Here is a 22,925-nt window from a genome sequence, read left to right as displayed (position 1 = left end):
GTGAAATTGTAAACCGTTGGAGGAATGTTACGAGATTTCTATGGAAAATTGGCTAGTGACGCGTGGGGTGGCAATGAGTTACGATTGCAAACTACCGGAAAATTATTTCGCGGAAGTGGCAACGCAACGAAGGGAAATCAGTTCATTCGTCGGGGCTTCGTTTCGTTATGGGGAATAACGTATCAGCAAAAAAATCAAATTAACACAAAAGTCTGTTCTGATATGTATACCACCGCAGAGTAAATTAAAATCGAGCAGATTTCAATTTGTTGAAGAATAAAAAGTAAATTTAATATTTCCAGCGCACGCAGGGAAGAAAAAAATGCAATTCATTGGAAAAGGATATTTAATTCGATGGGAAAATCCTCTTTTTCCGGAGATTCGTAAATTGTAAATGAAAAACACATCGAAGCGTTCAATTTGCAGTACATGGTTATGTACGCATTGATCGATAAAAATATATTAATTTCCAATAAAACAGAACGAACGAAAGGGGAGAGGCAAGAGAAACAAATTCAAAGGTATTTTTTTTTTTATTGGAATGTCTGGTAGTGTCAGTCGGAAGCTAGTTGCATCGGGCGCTTTGGAGAGAGCGCCGCGCGAGAAGAGCCGCCCATGCAGCCTTGGCAATTGCAGTGGGTCGAAGGAAGTGAAAATCGACAAAAAGAAGAAGAAAAAAAAAAAAAGTAGGTGGGGCCGCTATGAAAGGGAATAAAGGAGAGCCGCTCAAACGGATCCAATTTCATCATCGGCGCTAGTAGGTATATGATATCGGTGGGGTGCACGACGAATTCCAACTCTGCGCGCGTGATCTTTTTCATTCCTTTTTTTTTTTTCTCCATATTACGTATAATACCTCCATAGAGATTTTTTTATTTCGATGCCGTATATTTTGCAGAGCTCAATGGTCTTTTAATCTGCCAAATGCATATACCCACTGCTACCGTGTCTCTCTCTCTTTTTATCTGCTCCGTATGGCTCTCAACATCGGCAGCTGTGCGGGAGTGGAATTGCTGTTCGCTAATACATTCGACGCCGTAATCCCTCGGATCAGCGATCGCGTTGACGAACAAAAAAATCCCCTCGATCGTCTCTCGCGCGTTTTTGCCGTGGCTGTAGCTACCGTATCTTTTTAGCCCGCCCTGCAGGTGTAATTCTTGCACTACGCGTGTCTGATGGAAAAATTCAGGGCAGACGTCGACGTGGGCTGCTGGGAGTTTCGCAGGGGGATACGTAAAAACTGTTTTTTTTTTTTTTTGTTTTTTTTTCTCATCAAGTATATGTTATTTCCTTGGGGATTTTGTTGAATCGTCTGCAGCTGAAAAACTACGAATGCCCGAATTTCACGGTTTCCGTGGCGGTGAACAATTACCGAAACTCCAGTGAGATAATTCCCTCTGTCGGATCGAGAAACTTTGAAAAAGCCTATATTTCTAATGTATCGAGTTGTTTCTCATCAACTTGCCTAGATGAGGGATGAAAAAATACATGAATATATTTTCCTAGAAAGTCATGCGACGAATGAACCAAATTTACGAGATCATTTATCCTCCGGTAACTCGATCCGCTCGTAACCTGCAGAGAAACCGAGTTTCTCTCGCAGTCATCGACAATGACACCTCCACTTTTTACCCATGTCGATGATCTTTCGAGCAAACGTGCAAGTATCAAATTAAGAGTGGCGTGGATGCAAAACTCTTGTTGCGAAAGCTTGAATATCTTCGACACCACGATGTAATTGCAAATTGAAAAAGTCGCCTCGCTTATCTCCCTCGCGGCGGTGATGGATCCCTATACATGTACATACGTACAAGGAACGGAGGAGAGTGAAGGAGGGTCCTGCGCAGCCAAATCAAAAAATGAAATCGCCCGGAACGTCGTCGACGCGGCAGCAACAGCAGCATCGGAAGCCCCTCCTTTCCAACGCCGTCCTTATCCATTTTCCAAATTCCCTCTCGCTCCGACTTTTTTACTCCCGCTATCTTTGCGACCGTAGCGCATGCATACACACACACACACGTGCGCGTGTGCCTGGTATAGGTATATTTCAAGTCAACGAGCCGGAGAGGAGGAGGACCCCGGGCGCTACTGCCGCAATGTGTACGCGCCGGGAAAAATAACAGCGTATAAGAATCCGTCGTCGTTTCTGGAGGCATACGTACAGGTATGTATACACATACACGTATTATACGCAAGAAGAGTGGAGCTTATCTATGGCGAGGAAAAGGGGGAGAGAATCGAAGGGGAAAATAGCACTCGGAGTCGGACTACCCGCGGGTGTGTATAAGTATATACGCGTTGGGGCAAAATGCCTTTGCTCGCGCCGTCGATGTTGTTGTTGCCGTATAGCCGATTTTATTGCGCTTTATACGGGGAGAGAGAGAGAGAGAGAGAGAGAGAGACAATGAAAGATGAAGTTTAAAACAAAAAAAGGAACAAACTCTTTCCTCTTTCGGGTGATGCATAAGCTATGGGCCGATGTTTATTCGATTGCGTTTTCATTTGTGTGTAGGAATCATCTGCACAGTTGCTTTCTTTGCTCTACATTTTAAGAATAAAATTGACGCCAAAATTCACGATTGAGAAACAATTGCAGCGACTCCATTGTCATATAATTGAATCAAACTTTAAACATCCTTTCGTCGGCTGCGCACAAATTATTAAAAAAACAATTCAAGCACTGCTCGGCAACGATCTTGGCTCTTTCTTCGGGTAAATAAAAAATTCAAACCAAGCTTTTCACTCGATTAATGCAAAGCCGTAAAACACACTTCTTTTTATAGCTGCGTGTCGTAAAAAAACGCTCGAAAGCCAAAAAGAGAAAAGCATCAAGTGCCCATGATTTTTTTTTCTTACTCTGAAATTTCGTCAGAGGTTCATGATAGACATCGTAAACGTCAAACGCGGGCCAAGGGGCAACATCGTTCTATAGTAGAGTACGCGCACCTCCTCTTTTCCATGCCTCAAAAAGGGTACGGTCCTTTGAAAGAGTGTGGGACTCGACGAAAGAATTTTTAAAGCGATAAATAAGAAAAAAAGGGAGGAAAGGAAGCGAAAGTGCTGGAAAGCGTATAAATAAACTTTTACGAGAAGAAAAAGACGGAGGGAGGGCAAGCGAGGGTAACAGTATATGAAAATCTAGAGCCGAAAGTTTGGGGCGAAGAGCGACTGGAGTACCAAGCAAAAATAGTTATGAACTTTTTTACGATTTTCATGGAAATTGATGCGTGTACCCTCCGCGTTTTCCTAGTATCGAAAACGTACAACGGGGGCGCGCGGAGTTTCCATGAGCCCCTCCCGAGAGAGAAAAACGCTTTCGGAGTTTAAAAAAACGTCGCCGAGAGTCAAATTAGAGAGTCAAACGAAATGTAAAGAGCGAAAAGGACAAATATTTTTCGATCCGCGTCGATTTGCGAATGACAGGCGGGTAAAGTAAATAACCGAGTAAGCGGATGAGAAGAGAGGGGGAGAGAGAGAGAGAGAAAAAAAGGCTCGTAATCCTCGTAATCCAGTTCCGATAGGAGCCGTAAAAAGCCTATTAATCCTCTCTTTCCCGCCTATATATATGTATGTATGTATGTATATCGGGGGAGGGAGGGGAGGGGGTTAGATTTGAACAATGAGCGTCGTCGAATAAGAGAAAAACAACTCGTAAACAAGGTAAGCTCGTTGTAAAACGCCCCCGTGCAAGTGAGCGTAGGATGGATTTTTTTTTCCCCACCAGCTCGTGCATGCATTTGCCGCCGAACAAGCGTATAAAGAAAGACAGGGGATGAAGAAAAAAAGATGGGACGCAAATCGCCGGTTTTTGGCACCCCAAGTGAATTCAAGTGGCGGAGGGAAATAAAAATTTTCTCTCTCCTTTTTCCTTTTTTCTTCGGGGGCGGGGGGGTTGAAGAAAACTTTGTGGTACGGACATATAAAACCCGAGGGGGTGGGGGCAGTGGGGATTTGATTTTCTTCGTGTCGCAGTGGTACACACACAGGCGTGGCAGGTGCGCGACGTGAAAATTATGGGAGGGAATAAAAATCACGAGGAGAACGAGAAGACGAGGCGCGCACGTGGCGCAGACGGGAGGGATCCTCCTTTTTTTTCCCCCTTCCTCCCTTTCCATCCGATCTTCGACGGGCACGCGTGCGAGCGCTCTTTCTGTCATTTATCGACTTGTACCCCCAAAAGTACTTTGAGCAGCTGTACTTTACACTTTTGAGGTAACCAACAAAAAAAAGGATCATTTTCGAGGTAACTCTGCATGCACCTAAAGATAAAATTACGAAACGCAGCCAAGCCAATCCACATGCATCGGAGGTGGGGGGAATGATTCTCATCGGTTTTTTCCATTCCCGCAACATCGGCTCGATTCGCTTTTTCTCTACCCCATCCTCCTCTTGGCAGCGGCAGCAGCGGTGTCAATTATCGGTGGAAAGAAGGAGGGAGACGCGAGAGGAACGGGGTGGACGGGCCCTCCTCCCATCGCGCTGCTGCTGTCGATCAAATGGTTTTCAATCACACGGCGCGTCGAGCTGTGCAAGGCTTCCAATTATCGTGCATCTGATTACGTAAACACTCGTTCAAAGAGTACGAGAAAAAAAAAAAAAAAAAAAAAAAGAGAGAGAGAGAGAGATAGAGAACAGATGTGTGTCGGTGACATGTCGAGGGAGAAAAAAAAGCTTCCGAGTGTAAAAAGATTTTTTTGTTTTTTTTTTCCAAGCGATTACTCGCTTCTATGACTTGAAATGCAGATATTAGTGGGCTTTTGGATGTCAATATCACACCAAGAGAGCACATTTAGTAATTTGAACTCTCTATAGGTGTACATAATAAATACCACTGTTATCTCGTACATTTTTGTGGCACAGCACAACGAGTCGCTCTAAACCAATAGCACTAGTAATTTAATTTTTCCCACCTCTTGGATGATAAATTACCAACTTAACGTCAATCAAACTTTGACAGCTAAAAACCGAAATTACCCCACAGACGACGGAGATTGTGAATTTATTGGCCTGAACCGTCTCTCCCTGCTTGAAATATCTTTACCTATAACTTGATAAAAAAAAAAAAAAAAAAAAAAAAATCACGAGCTGACCGACCGATTAACTATTAAAGCTTTTCAATTGACGTCCACTGGACTATGAGCCTAGTATCACTGGCACCTGAAACCCGTGGACGTATATCTACGCTTCATACCTTTGCCCTGCACGAGTAGAAAAAGTAGTGCAACTACCCCCGAAAAGGAAAGCGCGAGCGCGCCCATCACTCCGCAGCTTAGGTATGTGTACAGAATAAAGCCGAGCGTCTCACGAGTGTGGGCAAATGTTTGTCGACGCGCGAGTGGGAGAGGAGAAAAAAAAAGGAAACGGGGAGGGTAAAGTGCAGCCCCGCGCATTAAGACCCCGCGAATGGTTTCTGGGCAAATAAAAATGGGGCGCGCGAAAGAAAGCTAGCCCTCCGGGAAATTCGGCCTTTACTCCCCGAGTCCGGAGACCGAGAGACACGGTGTACACACGAGGGCCTAGGACACTTTGTCCGTCCTGGGAGAGAGGGGGAACGACTTATTTTCGGCGATAGCGAGTCGAGGGTGTGCGTGTGCGTATCTTCGCCCCCTGCGTGGTTGGTGTTGTTGCGGTGGGCCGGTGCCGCATTGAAAATCCCAATTGGAGGAAAGAGGGAAGACGAGGCTTTTGCCGGAACGAAAGTTGTGACAATCTCAACGGGAAATGCATATATTTATATAACCTGTACACATTATTGTTTTCTTGCGAGAGGACAAAGGTCATCGCGCCAAAGAAAGGTGTACAGGTCCATGCAAACGCGGCAACTCGATCGGAAAATTCATGAAATTTTCGTCTTCCCCTGGCGCACGCATAAATATATTCGTACAGAGGAAGGGAGAGAGAGAGAGAAAAAAAAATGTGATAAGCCCACGTTGCGCGCGCTCGCGCGCAAAATCTCGGGGCGCCACAATTGCATATCATCTTCTTCTTTCCCTCCACCCCCTCCGTATTTCCCGAGCCGTTCCTTCCTACTCGCTGTTGCTGCTGTTATCATTATTCCTCCTCCTCTCGATTTCTTTCCCAACTCCACCGCACGGCGTACACATATACATGTATGTACGTATAGGCGAGCGGGGGGAGGAGGGAGGGTCGGATTTACGACTCCGCTCCATTTCGTCCCTTTGGCTCCTCTCCCTTTTCCCTCCCGCATCTGTCTATTCCTCTCTCCTTCGGCTATTGAGACCCCGTTGTGTTTATCACTCGCGCACGCGAATAACGACACACCGAGCCGATTCTTCCTCCCGGCGAGAATATGCTTCCCGGCCTACATTATACACCCACACATGCAGGTTCACTGCACACTATACGCGCGTACAATAATTCAGCGTCGCGGTGGCAGAGTCTCGTGCTCATTTCCTTGGAAAAATCGAATTCCTCCTTGCTCGTTATCTCGTTCTGTCCGACCCTATCCTTCTTCTCTAGCTCGTGTTTTCTTTTGTCCGATCCGATACTGTGCGCTTTTTTCTCTCTCTCTCTTTTTTTTGTTCGTCGACCGGAATACCACGTAAAATAGCGTTCGCAAATGCCGCAGTGGGTGCACCCCAGCGTCTCCATATACATACATAATGTGCACGTTGTACATCGAATATCGATGCTCGTTAGCGATTCTGTTAAACAAGTATAGGCACACGATATTATTGGGGCGGTGGGAGGAAGGGTCGAGTAGAGTTACGTGTATGATAATATATAAAACAGAAAGGGAGGAGTCTCGGCTATCGGTGAATTCCGTACGGCCACGTCGTTATCGCGACCATTGTTATTTTTAACCATCATTAATATCGTTATTCCACCCCCCCCCTTTTTTTTTTCCTCTTTCCGTCCGTAAAACCTCTGACGCGGTCGACTAGCGAAAAATCACCAAACCAACAAGTAAATCCACCCGCGAGCGATGAATGGGGGAAAAAAAAACCCCTCCGTCACGGCGCGGTTCGCGGTTAGCCGAGTTCTGTCGCGCGGATTTACCATTACCGCGCGCCTATGTGTGTATACAGAAACGCGGACCTCCGCTCGGGAGAGTCTAATGAAAGGGAAAGAGCGCCGTTGCCGAGGCTTTTTACCCAACCCACCTATACACACGTGCACACGGGGAGACCATCACCGCCTTTATCATCAGCGAGTGGTGTCCGGGCCGATGCCGCGGCCTGCAGGCCAGGTGGTCGCGCTCGCGAGCTACAATACGCGCACGCGCGTGTGTACAGGGAGAGCTTTTACGAGCCACGTGCATAAATATATACGTATTTAAATGTACAGCTGCAGAGAGAGAGGATGCGATTATTATTGCGAAGGAGAAGAAGAAGAAGAATAGCTGCCGCGCCAGTCGGCGGTCTCTCTTCATCCTCCCTCCCTCCCTTCACGTGTGTAAGTACCGGTGGTGGCGCAACAAAACGACGAGAGCTCCTTTTTCCGGGGAGAGCGAGAGGAGGAAGGGCCGCTTTGTTCCTCATGGGTTCGGGGAAGGTATGCCGTGGATAAATAATACTTACTACGTATGCCGGTTTTGTCCCCGGGTTTGCTTTTGTCGAAGGAATGCTGCGGTGGTGGTGCCGTCGAGATACACGTGCCAGAGACGAGGGTTTCATTTGATTTTCAATTACACCGTATACACACGCACAACGTGATTGCCGTATATATATGTATAATATACAGTGTTGGGTACAACAATTTGTATCCCGATGAATACGTTATCCTCGTCGTCGGCCAAAGTGTTCCGTCAGTCGTCGCGTAAAGGGCAGTCGGCTCCTTCAAAAGGTGCACGCGAGAGGGAGGGAAAAGGCTTTAATCCGGGCCGAAACTTGGGTACGCGGAATACTTTGCCGTTGAATTCCGAAACTCGGGCGAAAGAGCGGCCTAGCCGCGCAGTAATACAAGAAGAACAACAGTTGGTTCGGAATAACGTTTGAACCGAGGTTTTACGAGGCCAGCTCCTTTCATCCCCTTTTCCGCCTCGCGCTCCCGACGACGTTTAATATTAAATTCCAGTGTTCCCCAAAACACAATTTTGCACAAAGAGAATAAACAAGCGAACGAAAATGAGGGGGTATTATGTATACGTAGGGGGGTGATTTTTCATTTTCATGTTGTATGCACGCGGAAAATAATAATTTATTTCAACCGTGGAGTAATTCGTTTGAGCTGTATAATATACGTACGTGAGGATGGTCGGTTGGTGCAATTCATTTTTGGTTCGGCCCCCGATGTTTCATGTGATTACTTACCTGCAACAAAAAGAATAACATATTTTTTCAGTTATCAAATTATATCTTGCATCATTTCAAGTTTCATTGTAAACTGTGTTATTCTACAACATCCACATGTTTGGACGTGAAAAACTGTTGGATTGATTTTTCAAGGTCTTATTGCTCGATTCGACTGGGCTGGTATGGGACATACCTGCTAGATAATTATTACGTCGATTTTATCAATACATAATATATATTGTTGTGCTTCAGACGTTGAGTACGTGTAGACGCACGAAATCCATGCACTTGCAAAGTCATTAACTTGAAAAAAAACAACAACAAAAAACAGTAATAAGATGTTCATCACCCCTCGCGACTGCTTACAAACGCGAAAGCGCAACGTCACATTGTAAATGACGCGCCGTCGTCGTAGTATATGGTTTACCTAAGTGGTCGCAGCGCGCGTGGTAATCCCCGGGGCTCGTTAATCGCCAGTTGATCGCGTTGTCTCTCTTTTCCCTGCACTTTGTTTGTCTGGAGTTTACGATACAATATTATAGTCTAATGACGATGATCGAGTCGTCAAGTCATCAGTGACGCGGCGCAATCTCGTACGCATACGACTAGTGTATACAATAACAGGGCAAGGGGCGGGGGCGTGACGTAGGTGTGACGAACAAGTTTTAGTTTTTTCCTCTTTTTTTTTTTTTTCTTTGCTTTTAGGACTTTTGTTTGTTTCCAAGTGGGATTTTTGTGGCTTCGCTGTTGTTTCTTATTATTGCTTCATTTGTCTCGAGCAATCATACATCACTCTTAGTGCCAAATCTCATAAGATTATCTTTCTTAACGAAATTTGAATTTCCAAGGCCCGTTTTTACGCGTTTTTACATTGAAACACTTGCTCGCAACAACAATGACCTCAGCATTCGCGTTGGTCTTCATCCAGGGCGGCTCACTCGCACGTGCTTATTACGTGATTTTTCAAAGTTCGGGACAAACCCGTGCACGAATGTATAAATCAGCCCGAGGAATCGCGTACACGCGAACGGTGTAATTACGCGAGTGATTTTTCATGCCTCGCGCCGCACTGCGCGGCCATTAAAAAACAATGCAGAAAACGCCCAAGGAGTCCAAGGAGGGGCCGAATACGACCTCACACGTATGGGATAATCGGACGCTCCTGGGCGAGTTGTGTACAACGTGTGTGTGTGCAGATGCGCGAGAGGGAGATGAGACGCGGTGTGCGCGTGTAAGTGTGAAAGACAAGAGGGAGCAGCGGTACAGCGAGTCAAAAGAGAGAGCGGAGTCAATGACTTTTGCGAGGAGTTGCAAGGGGAGCGCCATGGAAAAATGTGGCTGCGCAAGTATACCTTTGGCTCCTTCCTCCTGACGTGATTTTAAAAAGAAATTTGGATACGGGATTAAAACTTATGGGTTTTTTTTTTACAACAAAGATTGAAGGGTGAATGAAATTTGAAGGGGCAGGAATCATTTATACCGAGTTGGGAGAACGTAGCATTTTCTGTGAAAAGCAATCATTGTAGGTGGTATTTTTCTTGGCTAGTATGAAGGTGTTGCTGCTATTTTCAAATTGTTTAATTTGACAAGCAGAGGATGAAGTTTGTTTTCGTTTTAAAACATCGAGGATCGATAAAAAAAGGAAATTGTATTATTTGATGAGCGGAAGTGCAAAATTTATTAATTAAACTTTTGTTTCGATCATTATCTCATCGGATATTCATTTCAACAATGCGATTGTAGTTATTTCTTGAATAAACGGACACAAAATGATTATGAAAAGTTAAAAGCATTCGGCAGTAAAAGCCGAAAAGTTCGTTTACTTTTAATTACGTCAATATATACTTAACAAATCCCCGACGCTTCCATTAATGTTATTTTTGTTTTAATGGAAAAAAATGTACGCACAATGGCAGCCGTGCATATGTTTTATCATTTTTCCCATTTTTCCAATGTATGCCATGTACCTACTCAGTGGTTGGTCTCTCTGATATATATATTTACCGAACCAATCACTTACATCGATGACGAATATCCACGAGTCATTGCTTTCATCGTCGAATCGAAAGTCCCGATAAATCACTCGATTAACTTTTCACTATACTCATGATGCGCGTGAAGTAATTTTTTTTTTTTTTTTTTAATTTTATTTTAACCCATCAGTGACGATCGATTAATTATCAACAAAAAAAATACAACTACGGCACCACGCAAATGAGCGATCTTTCCTAGGTACACATATACCGCAATTTTTCCGGCTGGTAATTATCATACTTCCGCGAAACGCAGACTACACCCGATGCTCAAAGTGAATAACTTTTTTTTCTTTTTTTTCTCGTCGTACAACAGAAAAGAAAGAAAGAACATACACACACACACGACGATTGTTCGTTTCCCCCTGCACCAGCGTACAGGTAAATGTGCGAAGGAAAAGCTGGCTAATTGTTATGCATTATGCAGACACACTCGGGTGTTCCGGTGCAGCTCATACACCAGAATAATACACCAGAGCTGCTGATGTGCTCTATTTTTGTGTTATACTCGTTTCATATTTTTCTCCCTCCCTTCGACTGCGTGTGTGTGGGTGTAGCGTAGAGCAGGTATGGCATGTACATAACGCGTATTGTAGTCGCGGAGTGGCACAGTTTTAGAGTATATACGTAGTAATAAAACGAGAGCTAATAAAATTTTAATCCGGTCCGGCACTTCCGATCGGTCGAAATTAGACGTGACGGTGTATAAAAAGGTAAACTGGCTCGAGCCAACGTTAAGAGTGTGGCTCCATATTTAAAAGGCATTGATTCGCTGGTCGATTAGCAGCAGGGGAGCCGGCAAAACTGGAACGGATGTTGCATTTCTGTCGTCATTTTGACCCCCGAGCTAAAAGGAAAAGTTTTTTCTCGTTCTTAATTTATTGGGCACTCACACGTGCATTGAGTACTTCCCTAATCAAACGAACACGCGGGATGGAAAGAAATAATCTGCAATTAAATTCACTCTCGGGACTCGTAAAAAAGTCTACACGGATATATTCTCGATTGTTCGTTTGTTGTGGCACTTTCCCTTTGCTCCATTCCCCCCCTCCCCCATTCATTTCAATCGTCCCCTCGCCGCACCCTCTTTCCGTTTCATCTTCCCGGAGACACCGAAATGAAGTTTAAAATTCCGCTGACGAGCGCGACAATTTCGCCAAATTACGCGGCAGGGATGGTGCACCTATATCCGAGTATACTCGTCGCGATGAGGTTACGCGGGAGGGGGTCAGCGCGAGTGTAATCTACTAATAGCGCGGGCATGTATACACGTATACAAGGGCGTGTAATCCCGTGTAAAAATAAGCGCGTATACGTCTCACTTTGCGGTGACGCCGCGCAATATTTTTCTTCTCTTCTTTTGCGCATAAGCGCTTGTACACGAAGGATGAAAAAGTTTACGGGAGCGGGAGAGGCTTGCGCACCTCAAAAGTGAGAAATACCACTGGAGTAATTGCAATTTATCGAGAGGGGCCAATTATACCCCTGGAAGCCTGTGTTTCGCCCACACAACCCCTCGAGCATAGCTAGGGGAGGAAAAAAAAAAAAACACAATACAGTCTTCCCCATCTCTGGTCCCTCTTTTTCGGGACAACGGAGTCTTTAAAAGGGTCTCCGTGACAGCTGCCAAGCTCGACCACTTTTGTATCATGCCCTAGAAATCCAAAGTAGGTAAGTACACACGTGCAGCGCGTGAGCCTCAATCCCAATTAATCAGCCATAGTCCCAAAGGAGACCCGGGACACAAAATACCTATTCGTAAATTCTTATCTCGCTGAAAGCCCCGAACGTGATAGCCGCCACGTATATGCATACAAGTGCAGCGCAAACGTACGACCGACGCGCACAGTACAGGAGCAGCACGCGCTCCCATTGTTTCCAATTTGCCAAAGCGTTTCAAGTACACACGCCACGCGAGCGAGCCTCAGCCATTGCAAAGTGAGTCCATTGTATAATTATATACACATGTGGTCCTCCGTACGTATACTAATCTCGTCTCAGCCCCGGGGAGCCTCTGTAAATGTTATTGTGTACCTTATACATGGAGAAAGGAAAAGAAAGAGGCCCTGCCGGCGTGGCGCCCCGTTATACACATCAATGGGGCGTGCATATATAAGTGTACGGACGAGGGAGTGGGTGGCCCGACGCTGACTCGAGTGAGATCATCCATGTGCGGGGTAGGCGCCGAAAACGAAGGAAGCTGTTTTGACACGTGACGCCTTCACGAGAGGGTCTGTTGTACCATATGGGATGATGATATTCGTGCACTTGGGGGTCTCCGTCGAGAAAACGTTGCTCGGGAGGTTCCGTGCTTGTACCAAACTTTTGTCTTTCATTCGTATACGCAACGATTTGTTCGGATCACAATACCTTATACGATATGCATACGCGAGATGTAAGAGAATCGAGAGCCCCCGAGCTTCGGTTGATTTGACGAATTTGCCAGGCCAAGGTCTGACTCGTCCAAACGGGCAGGTGACTTTCGCGTACTGCGAAATATTTATCATACGTGCGGGCTTTAGGATTTTCCTCCTTGCATCGGTTGAAGTATACATAGCGTATAGGGGCGTCAAAGAGAAAACTCGAGTGAGCGTTGAAACGCTCTCGTCGGCTTGTTTTCAAGTCGTCATCTCTCTGTTGAATTACTTTCTTTTTTTTTGCAACAAATGATATTACGTCGAGCCTCTGTTTGTACATTTTTCTTTCTCTTTCGTTTCGCTCGCGGGGGAGAGTGTAAAATCGCTGCGAGTCCATAGTGAGAAACGATGGGGGACGCATTGAGATCTCTCCCAGTAAACAGGCATGTGTATACTCGTGTGTAGGTATTTGGATTATTTTTAAAAGGCGCAGAAAGGGAGAGACGAGTCCACGAGCTAGTATAAAAATATAAAAGACGCGCAAAGGCGAGTCTACTTTTGCCACGTTTTCGGAGTATGGCTGAGTGCTAAGTAGACCAGAACGACGCTTCTTCGCGCCGACTGTGGATGCAGATTAGACCGGGGGGGTATTATTTTCGGGTACACGACGGTGCCGCTGTTTTTCAACGCCTCTGGTATACGCTTGTACAAGTACATGGAGACTTACATCCACAATTTTCTACTTGGGGAGTATACAAAGCCGTACTTTTCTTGAGCTCAAAGTAAGACAACTCACGTATTTTCTATAGTACTGTTTTTTTTTCTTTTGCTAAAAAAGTAGTGGGGTCGAGGTCCAGAGGTCAGATGAAACAAAAAAAAGCTCTATTCCTTCGACTTGTGAAAAAAATTATACGTTGAATGCCCATATACACACAAGTATAGATATCTACTTGGGGGGGGATAAACAGAGAGAAACGGGAAAAGAATGAGAACGAGGAAATATAAAACGTCGTGTACAACGCGTTTTGTCCAAACACAGCACACGAGCGCACGCATACATATGTGTATATATATATATATATATATACACCAAAGGTGCACACTCCGTACCGGAGGAGCAAATGAAAGAGATAGGGGGGGGGGCACAAAGGAGGTCACGTGTACGGCGCCCAACTCTTTGCCCACGAGCACGAAAAAGGGTTTAATATTAGAAGCCAGCAGGTACATTACATGCCTGTCAGTACGTATAATATGTCCTGGTGCTATACTAGTGTTACATCTACACATGTACCTGCAGTCCCTGGCCCTTATAGCCGCGATATCCTGAAAATTTATTCAAATGTCGGTGCGGTTGTATTAATCCGCGGGAGGGTTGGAAAAGCAAGCCTACCAGCGCGCGCGCGTACATCGTCGCTGAAATTTGAAAAGTTGCCATTCAAATGGCGTACCGATTTTTTTATCCCTTACGGAGCAGGACAGGCAGGACCTAATAGTTACCACTGCGAGTTTTTACGAGCAAAACCTACTCGCGCTAATAATTTTACCGCTTTTTAGGGATACCGTGTGATTTAGGTGCACGCGGGTATTGGACTATGTAACTATACACATACATGCATGAGGGTAGGTGATGCACGTACTACATACTATAGCATAGATATACCTTCGCGAGTTGTGATGGTGAGCTTGAAAATTTATCGATGCTCTGTGCAAGAGTGTGTGCGTTGAAAATTACGGTGGTACAGTTGGTGTGGGTACACACGAACGCGCTCCGGTGCAGTATATATACATGTGGGTACGGGCTAACGGGCGCTTGAGTGATTTGTATATTAAAATTTAATTTATCTCGGGTTGTCCGGGACGCCGCCGCCCCTCCGATTTGCATAATAATATGTTTGTGCGCTCGGAATGATTAATTCATCGGTAATTTGATTTTCGGCTTGTATGGCGGGGAATTCGTCGCTTCGCCGCGCGCGTTTGCGCGAAAAACTCCGGGATTACTATTTTCGTTCGCTCGTTATTGACTACGCGGTGGTGGAAGTAACAAGAAGTAACTGGAGCAGGGAAAAAACCAAAGTGGCCGATGTAACCGGGTTCCCGATAAAAAAAAAGGTAAAATGTTTTTACACGGCACTCATCGAACGAGCCATTGGCCATTGACAAGGAGACAGCGGCATCCGTGGCGGCTCAAAGAGGGCGATTACTGCGCTCTCGAGAGAATACGACTTTGCACATACGCGGCGAAAGGAGGAAAAAAAAAAAAAAAAAAAAAAATACACACGCACCGGGCGGGCGCTGGGAGAGATGATCGTAAACTTTGACGGTTCAGTCAAGGTGAGGAGGAAACGGGAGGTCCGTGGAGCAACGAATGCACGTACACACGCACGGGACTTTTCTCTTTTTCCGGGTTACCTGCACGTATACGTAACACAGACAAATATAAGCTGTATACAGGAATACATATAATATGTATATGTATGTGCACTTTTACGATAATCGACTCAAGTTTCCCGGTGTAGGTATATATATGTGGCTCTCGAGACTATGGCCGCTCTTCAATTATAACCGAGAGAGCAAAATGGCCTTTGGCCCTGTGTGTTGTTTCTTGCTTCCTTCCTTTTCTTTTTTTACGTACACATGTCTGTGACTCGACAAAGTTAGCAGGTGCCACAGATACTCCAATATATTCGTCCTCAGCCGGCAAAACATACAAATTTGAGTGTCAATCAAAAGGCAAGTAAAAAAAAGAAGATCCCGAATATAATTGTACTCTTTAATTTCCCCTGCGAACGAGATATAATATGTAAGAGTCGGGTATTGTTTTTCCAATTGCTTTCCAACCCTCCATATATAACCAGCCGTACACATACCACGACCCCCTTGCGCTCCCGCGCCCATGCAAGCGCGTGCTAAAACTTTCCTTTTCCTCCTGACCATTATCATCACCATCGACCCCTATTGGGGGCAGCATCTCCATCGAGGCGCAACTGTGCAGGTATCCGTGCACCTATTATGTATAGCAATGGTAAACTCTCCCCCGTGTATATGTGTAAGGTATCGGTATGTATCAGTCATGGCAGCCCTATACACTTGTCTTTCCGATCCAATTTCACAATGACCTCAGAGAAACAGGTTTTGTTTTGCGTATACGTATGTACAAGATGTATGCATATTATATATATATATATATATATATATATATATATATACCTATACAGGTAACTATCGATGCGTCAACTCTCGCTCGAGTACTTATTATAAACTCGCTGCAGCTGCTGGTTAGAGGTATTATATACGTGCATCGTGTATACAGGTTTACGTAATATCACTTTCCCGATGCGCAAACTAAACTTCGTATAGAGCGGCGCCTCTTCACTTCGCTTCATCTTATTTTATGTACCTCCTCCCCCCGCGTTTTTCCTCGTCAACTTCACTCCACTGCACCAAGGACAACTGTAACTTGTATATTATACATTGGTGAAATGTACGGCAAATTACACGAACGAGCGCGAGCGGCTCGACGTTTATACGGATAGGTAGGCACGTGGTGGGGTGCACTCTTGACTCTGGACTCTGGTTCGACGACGGCGGCGCGGACGCGAAAACCGGCCACTATCATCATCATCTGCAATGTATACACGTATATAGGATGTGGGAAGACGATGATACGGCGTGGATATACGTATATACATATACATATACGTATTTAAAAGGAGGAGTAGCTTGGCTAGTGGCAGTTGGTTGTACCCCCGCATGCAGCCTGCGTGCACGTCTGATCCGTGCCGGGGCTGTACTACTACTACTACTACTAGCCCATCTCTTTAGGGGCTTTTAACGACGCTACAATTTGAACGATCGCTCGCTCGAGCCGAGGGGACGGATTGCGTGCAATAATTATCCGGTGGATAGGTTACAGGGAAATAGTGGAGGAGGAGTATGCGGTGCTTTTACGAGCCACTCGTTGGGGGTATAACCTTTTTTTTTTTTCCCCAATAATAATGCAAAAGTGTCTTATGTGCATGTACTTATAGGTATACAGGGAGAGTGAAAAGTGCGGGCCGATGATGGTTGGATAAATTTGAACACGAGCCGCGGAAGGGAGTGGATTTTAATCGGCTGTGGGCTGGATTATCTCCGACGCGCGACAGTCTCGGCCCGACGTGTAGTTAGAAATTAATGCATATCAAATACACACACACACACACACGTACATCCATCCGCGTGCACTACAATCAATACGTATACCGATGGAATGTGCAGTACGTATATATATATTATGATGTATATCGCATGGCCGAGCAGTGACTGATTCTTCGCGTGGGTGCGTAATTGTACGTTCGACTCCACGAGCTTTCGAATTTACCACCAAAATGGGGAATCGCAAATCAATCGTGTGGATTTACACGAATTTACAAGTGGCACGTTGAAAAAAAAAAACAAAAAAAAAAACAAAAAAAAAAAACAATTTCTATTATGTAACAACTCATTTGTGCACCTAATGTCTCGTGGAAAATAATATACTTACACACATTGTGGATATTATATTGAGTCAATGGCCACTTATTCATTTATTTTTTTTCATGTTTTTAACGCAATAATTTCTCGGTGTTACCTCGACGCGCATTAAATAAATAACACATGTGTACCTACAAAGTACAAACAATACGGGTAATCAGTGCGGACTAACAATTTACAGTGTCCCAGCGGCAGCAGCTACACGTACGACGCTGTGGTGTACGAGTATATATATATATGTGTGTGTGCAGACGTACACGCACATGCCTATACAGAGCCAGCCCCACTGACAATTTGCATAACAAACCTCACGTGCGTTTTTCCAGTTCGGTAAGCGAAATAATTTACCCAAGACTTACCGATGCTATACGCAATTGCACCCACACACACACACACCCACATATTTGATACACATGCATATAACTGTAACTATGTACAACAGAGAGAGAGAGTGTGAAGAAAAAAGACTATACCTACAATTGCGCGGCAGTGCGGTGCAGTCGATAATTTATTTACACGGTGTGCGAACCTGCAAACACATCACACGTATAAATACATACATAAACATGTATGTGTGTGTGTGTAAGCGCAGGATAATCAATCGCAAGTTATATAGGTATACGTTTAACTTGCACGCGGAAGCGAAGAGTGACGCGCAAGATGATACGTAAGCATTTTTATTCGTAAAGAAGTATATGCATTGCGAAAAATTGAAAACTTTAATATGTGGTTATCAATATGTGGGGTTAGAAAGTTCACCTGCTAGGCAAATGATGGGTCGAGTTTTTCGCGGAATTTTTTTTTAGCCCTTCTCTATAACCATCGTAAGTATGGTGATTGTTTAAAAAAAAAACGCGATTTCTCGGCAAATTCGGCTTAACGTGTATATACATACACACAACATGTACACGATACATATACATTGGTACAAGCAATTGTTTCGTTCAAACTCTCCTTGCGCGAATCTACAGGCATGGTTTTGATATGCACAAGTAAATAGGTAACTCACCAACAACTCCTGCTCTCGCGAATCGATGCAGTTTTAATTAAGTGAGTTTCGAGTGTTTCGACCCTTCATCCGTTCCCCCCCCTCTCTCTGGTTAGCACCAGCAGGTGTATTTTTGTTACGCAGAATTCACGATACCGTGGGCACGCCTATTGTTATCCCAACGAATCCACGTAACGATATAATAACAACGCGGGAGAGGAGGAGGAAGCCGGAAAAGCAGAGGGAAAGCGGTGCGCGTATGTATATATGTATAGGTGAGTATATAAGGTATATTCATTGTTTCCGTTTTGAACGCTGCAACGGCATAATTTTGCCGAGTTTGGGCATCGCGAATTACCAAAGTTTTTGATAAACTTGGAAAAAAAAGCGTTCGAAAATTAAGTAGGTATGCGCTCTCACTACACATATTAACCCGTTGCGGTATGTGTATGGGTGCTCCATTATCATCATCCATCCCCTACCAACATATTCCGACTCAAGGCTCATTTGGGTACTCCTCCTCCTGCCCCTTGGGGCTCTCGATGAGTTTTGAAGAGAACAAAATTGCAAAATTGCTCATCAAGTCGGTGCGACTAACCTATACGCACTACTTCTTACGGTAGATATTTGCAATACATTCATTGATTGTTCGGTCGCTTTCGTTGTTATACGATATCTATATGGATATAGTAGAGGCGTATAGAACGCACCTGATTTATTGGTTTGAATGTTATTTAGTTTCATTTAAGCATCAACTAAGTAACTCGATCCCCCCCCCTTGAGCACGATTAGGTGTGCATCGGTACTCGGTCAAAAACTATCCTCGACGTGGTAAGTATACCTATGTATACTTACTTCATAAATTAATTACGTTGGCCGTTATCTATGCACCCCCTAGCTCATTCACCTGAAATCATAAGGGTTTTACGCTCTACTGCGGAACTACGGCGTGAGGTACTGTTCCATAATAGGGTTTTGGACAAACCAAAGTTCCACTGAGAGTACCTACTTAACAAAATAGAATCACATTACCTATCACACATATATCACTCCCAGAATCCAGCTTTCAATGTTTCGTAACTCTCTCTGGCTCAATAAAAAACAAACATATATCTATATATATATACCTGATCATGCTCGTCACTCTCATGTACTCTTTCAACTCTATGGCTACTTACACCTCAACAACATTACTTATACTTAGTCGACATACCAAAAAATGTTTTCTCCTCGGATCAGAGTGTGTCCCTGTTGGTCCATCACGACTTTGGCTTCGGTACACCAGCAATGATTTCAATATTTTCAATGACTGTTGCCCATCAAAATCTTGTACAATGCAAATTGGGGTTATAATCACGCCATTGTGTAACTTGTAGGTAGATACGTACATGCAAAAAACACACTAACCTGCAGTACTTGCAGACTCCCATACATATCGCACAGTTGAATCTGTTCGGAGTTTACATTTTAACACTTATTTTGTATGCAAACTTCAACAAACAAAATTAAGGAAATAGCTGTCAGACCAGACCACCACTACCCTTGTCTGCTTACTGCAAATACTTATGCAGAATGCAGAAATCTGCAATCCGCATACAGCCATATATATATGCAAATCCAAAATCATGGGTGCAACCTAACCTGAGTTTCATAACTTTACAGGAAAGGGAGAACCAGCCAGGCAACCAGGTTTAAAACTGAACATCCACCTACTTATGAAGAGATAGCGATTGAATTGGGCATTGTGTGAGAATGTGACAGGCCAAAAATCAGGAATTAATACATCAAATTTTGTGTCTGATGAAAAAGACTTGGAAAGAAAAGGCACACTTCCCAGACTACAGTGGACAGTCCCAGAGGCCAAAACATGTCGGATAGAAGTTGACACAGCATACAGCAGGTACATTTTGTCTATATCCATCTTAAGTGCTTAATTTTTACTAAAAATCTTTTATATTTGATCTTTTTTTGTTTATACATGCCTAATAAGTAGCTTGTTTTCTAATTTCAAATATACTTATCAAAACAAATAACTTGGTAGATATTAGTGTCACAACTATTGCTTAATGTCAGATTTTGCCAAAAACAAATGCTTCTGGCTAATGACAACAATAACCTATCCACAGGTAAATTAAAAAAATTGATGGTCCTGGACTCAATTAACAAGATAAACACAACTAGAGAAACTAAAGGCTACGGATGCTTGCCGATTCAAACTGTTTAAGATGTCAAGGAGAAGTTGAGAGATTGTGAACTCCAAGCCTGGAAGACAAGAGCCCTACGAAAGAACAAACTTTCAAATGCTAAAGTATATAGACAGGTAAATGTTTCTCATTGTAACATACGTTATAACCAATCTGAGTTCATGTAAATCGTGGTACGTATGATTGAAAATTTTTTTTTTTAAACTTCAACTGTTGTTTGAATTTTCTGTCGCATCATGTCACATACACCACATTAAAACGTTTTTTTTTCAATTGTTTTTTTTTGTTTGAGATAAGATGCATTTGAAGTAATGAATCATTAAATTTATCAATTACAAACAAACTCAATATTTTTCAGGATATAAAGAAGACTTAATTACGAGTTTTAAGGATAATAAAGAAGAAGTGCTGACCTATCTACTGCTTTGAAGAAAAATAAGATCTTTAGTCGTTGGTAGTTTGAGAAAGCAAGTCTTACACACTTACGAATACAAAAAGTCTATTTACATTTAAATGGCATTCAAGCAAAAAACCATGTAAGTTTAGGAATTTTTTCATTACTGTTTCAAATTTCAAGTCACATTAAGATTCGTGCACGTGGCTAAAGTTACACTGTGCCCTTCATTTGTATTTGATATACGTCTTAAAAATTATTGTTTAACATGCTGCAAGTAACAAAAACTACTTTATCTACAGAATACAAATTTTGATAAAAAAAGTATTTCAAACAAAACAAGCTCATTATTAAAATAGTTTCAGGCTGGTTTCGAGATATGTGTGCAAATGGTGGTATCAAATATCTTGGAAATAAGATACTCAGACAAAACTGGATATAGGACGCAAAGAAGACTTCATCATTGAGTGAAGAAATGCAGATTGTAACTACCAAGGGAAAGCTGAAATACACCTTGTTCTTCAGTTATGATAAAATTACTTTACACAGCCGTTCATGCCGGATCTAGGATCCCACGAAATATTTAAATTTAACTACAATGATCTGTTCTGAGCTGACTTAAGCTATGTCGCGACTGATTAAGGGCAATACAAATGGCTGCAAGCGATGTAGACAATCACACTGTCAGTGTATGACAAGTGCTGGCTGATCAACATTACAAAATGTAGGTAGGTACTGTGAATGGACATGAAAGAAGGAGTACGTAGATATGGGAAAGTAGTAGTGGAAAGTAAAAAAGAAAAAACACAAAACGCAGTAATCTTGTTCAAATGTAAAAACAATACATTAATAGCCTACTGTTTCAATTTGTATAAATCCGATATAAAAACTTGAAAAATACAGCAGTATTTAACTAGTTCTCTAATTTTAAGTAGGTGTATACAACGTTACTCAAGAGCTATGGTTTTTCAGTAGGAGTTGTTAACTGCTTGAATGTAGGTAGTTAAGAATATGTATGCACTTATATTTGCGATATAATTAAAGTTTGCCAGTAATGCATAATTTTTATACATAAATAATCTGGACTTTGAATAGAGAAAATAACTAATTTTTATTCTGGTACAACAACAGAGATATGAGATCTTAAATTTATACTAGTACAGCGGATAAAAATGTATGTACATGTAGACGTGTAAAAGTAATTGACATAATTTCAATTGTAAAGGCACTTGTTGCCTATTTTATGTAATAAGTAAATCAAGTAGAATACAATCGCATCTCCTGCGAGACCCAAGTAAGAACTATTAGGAAATGATCGTAATGGAGTTAAGAAGTAGAAATTTTTTTTTGACATTAATCAATCTAAAATCTGTATCTTCGTATTTCACGCCTACAACGAAAAGAGTACAGTAAAAGATGTAAAATTAATAATACATCAAAGAAGCATCGAAATTTGAGAATCAAAACAAAATTTTGAAAAATTTGATTGTTAACAGAACTTTCAAGGTTTAAAAATAAATTAAACAAAAGGTCTGTTATTCATAGACATAGGTATAGTAATCGCCACCAAACGGTTTTAAAGTGGCATAGTAAAAATACATTTTTTTTATTCTTAATTTGTCAAAAGTATCCCTTCTATCAAAATATTTCGAGATAAACATATAAAAAATAGTTTTGCATAAATAATATTCTATTACATGTGTAATAGTTATTATTGCAATGTTGGCGTAAAAACATGAAGACGTAAAAAATTGTATCGCGTCTCAAATTTTATTTAAAAAAAAAAATTGTGCTATGAATTAACGTAAAAATAATTTTTTATAACGCAAATCTGTAAATGGTTAGTTTTTTACGTTCAAATCGATAATAACAACGTGAAGTTCTAAAAAATTTTGAATTTTCGCGCCACTTTCTAAGGGGGGTGCTTTCCCCGCCGATACAATCAACCCCTACCCCCCATTCAACATCAACTACGGTTGTAATCCGGGACTAGTCAGGCGCCCCTATTATAGAATTTGAGTCGGCGGTTGGACTCGCGAATTTGGCTCAGTGATAAAAAATCCTTCGCCACGAGAGGACGTATAGCCACTAGCCATCCCAGAGTCCAACGGCGCGAAATCACGAATCAATCGATGCTTTGGGTCATCCGCGACGGAAGATTGCCGTTTGTGGATGGTAATAA

At 42.9% G+C, this 22,925-nt stretch overlaps 1 protein-coding gene and 1 long non-coding RNA gene across 3 annotated transcripts in view; one reads left to right on the top strand and one right to left on the bottom strand.

Annotated features, from left to right (window-relative positions):
- sfl (N-deacetylase and N-sulfotransferase sfl) overlaps positions 1 to 22,925 on the bottom strand; it is a 148,760-nt gene that overhangs the window by 77,883 nt on the left and 47,952 nt on the right. The gene's annotated exons all lie outside the window — the stretch shown is intronic.
- On the top strand, positions 19,838 to 21,552 carry LOC149376023 (uncharacterized). Its single transcript, XR_016293078.1, has 4 exons — positions 19,838 to 20,045; positions 20,272 to 20,465; positions 20,708 to 20,885; positions 21,103 to 21,552. It is a non-coding gene; the product is annotated as an uncharacterized LOC149376023 (long non-coding RNA).

This window comes from Copidosoma floridanum, unplaced genomic scaffold, assembly GCF_036245765.1.
Source record: "Copidosoma floridanum isolate Cflo_tuat_1 unplaced genomic scaffold, Cflo_Japanese_pri ptg000001l, whole genome shotgun sequence".
Classification (NCBI taxonomy): Eukaryota; Metazoa; Arthropoda; class Insecta; order Hymenoptera; family Encyrtidae; genus Copidosoma; species Copidosoma floridanum.
Note: the sequence above shows the minus strand (reverse complement) of the source record. Positions and strands in the feature narration are given on the sequence as shown.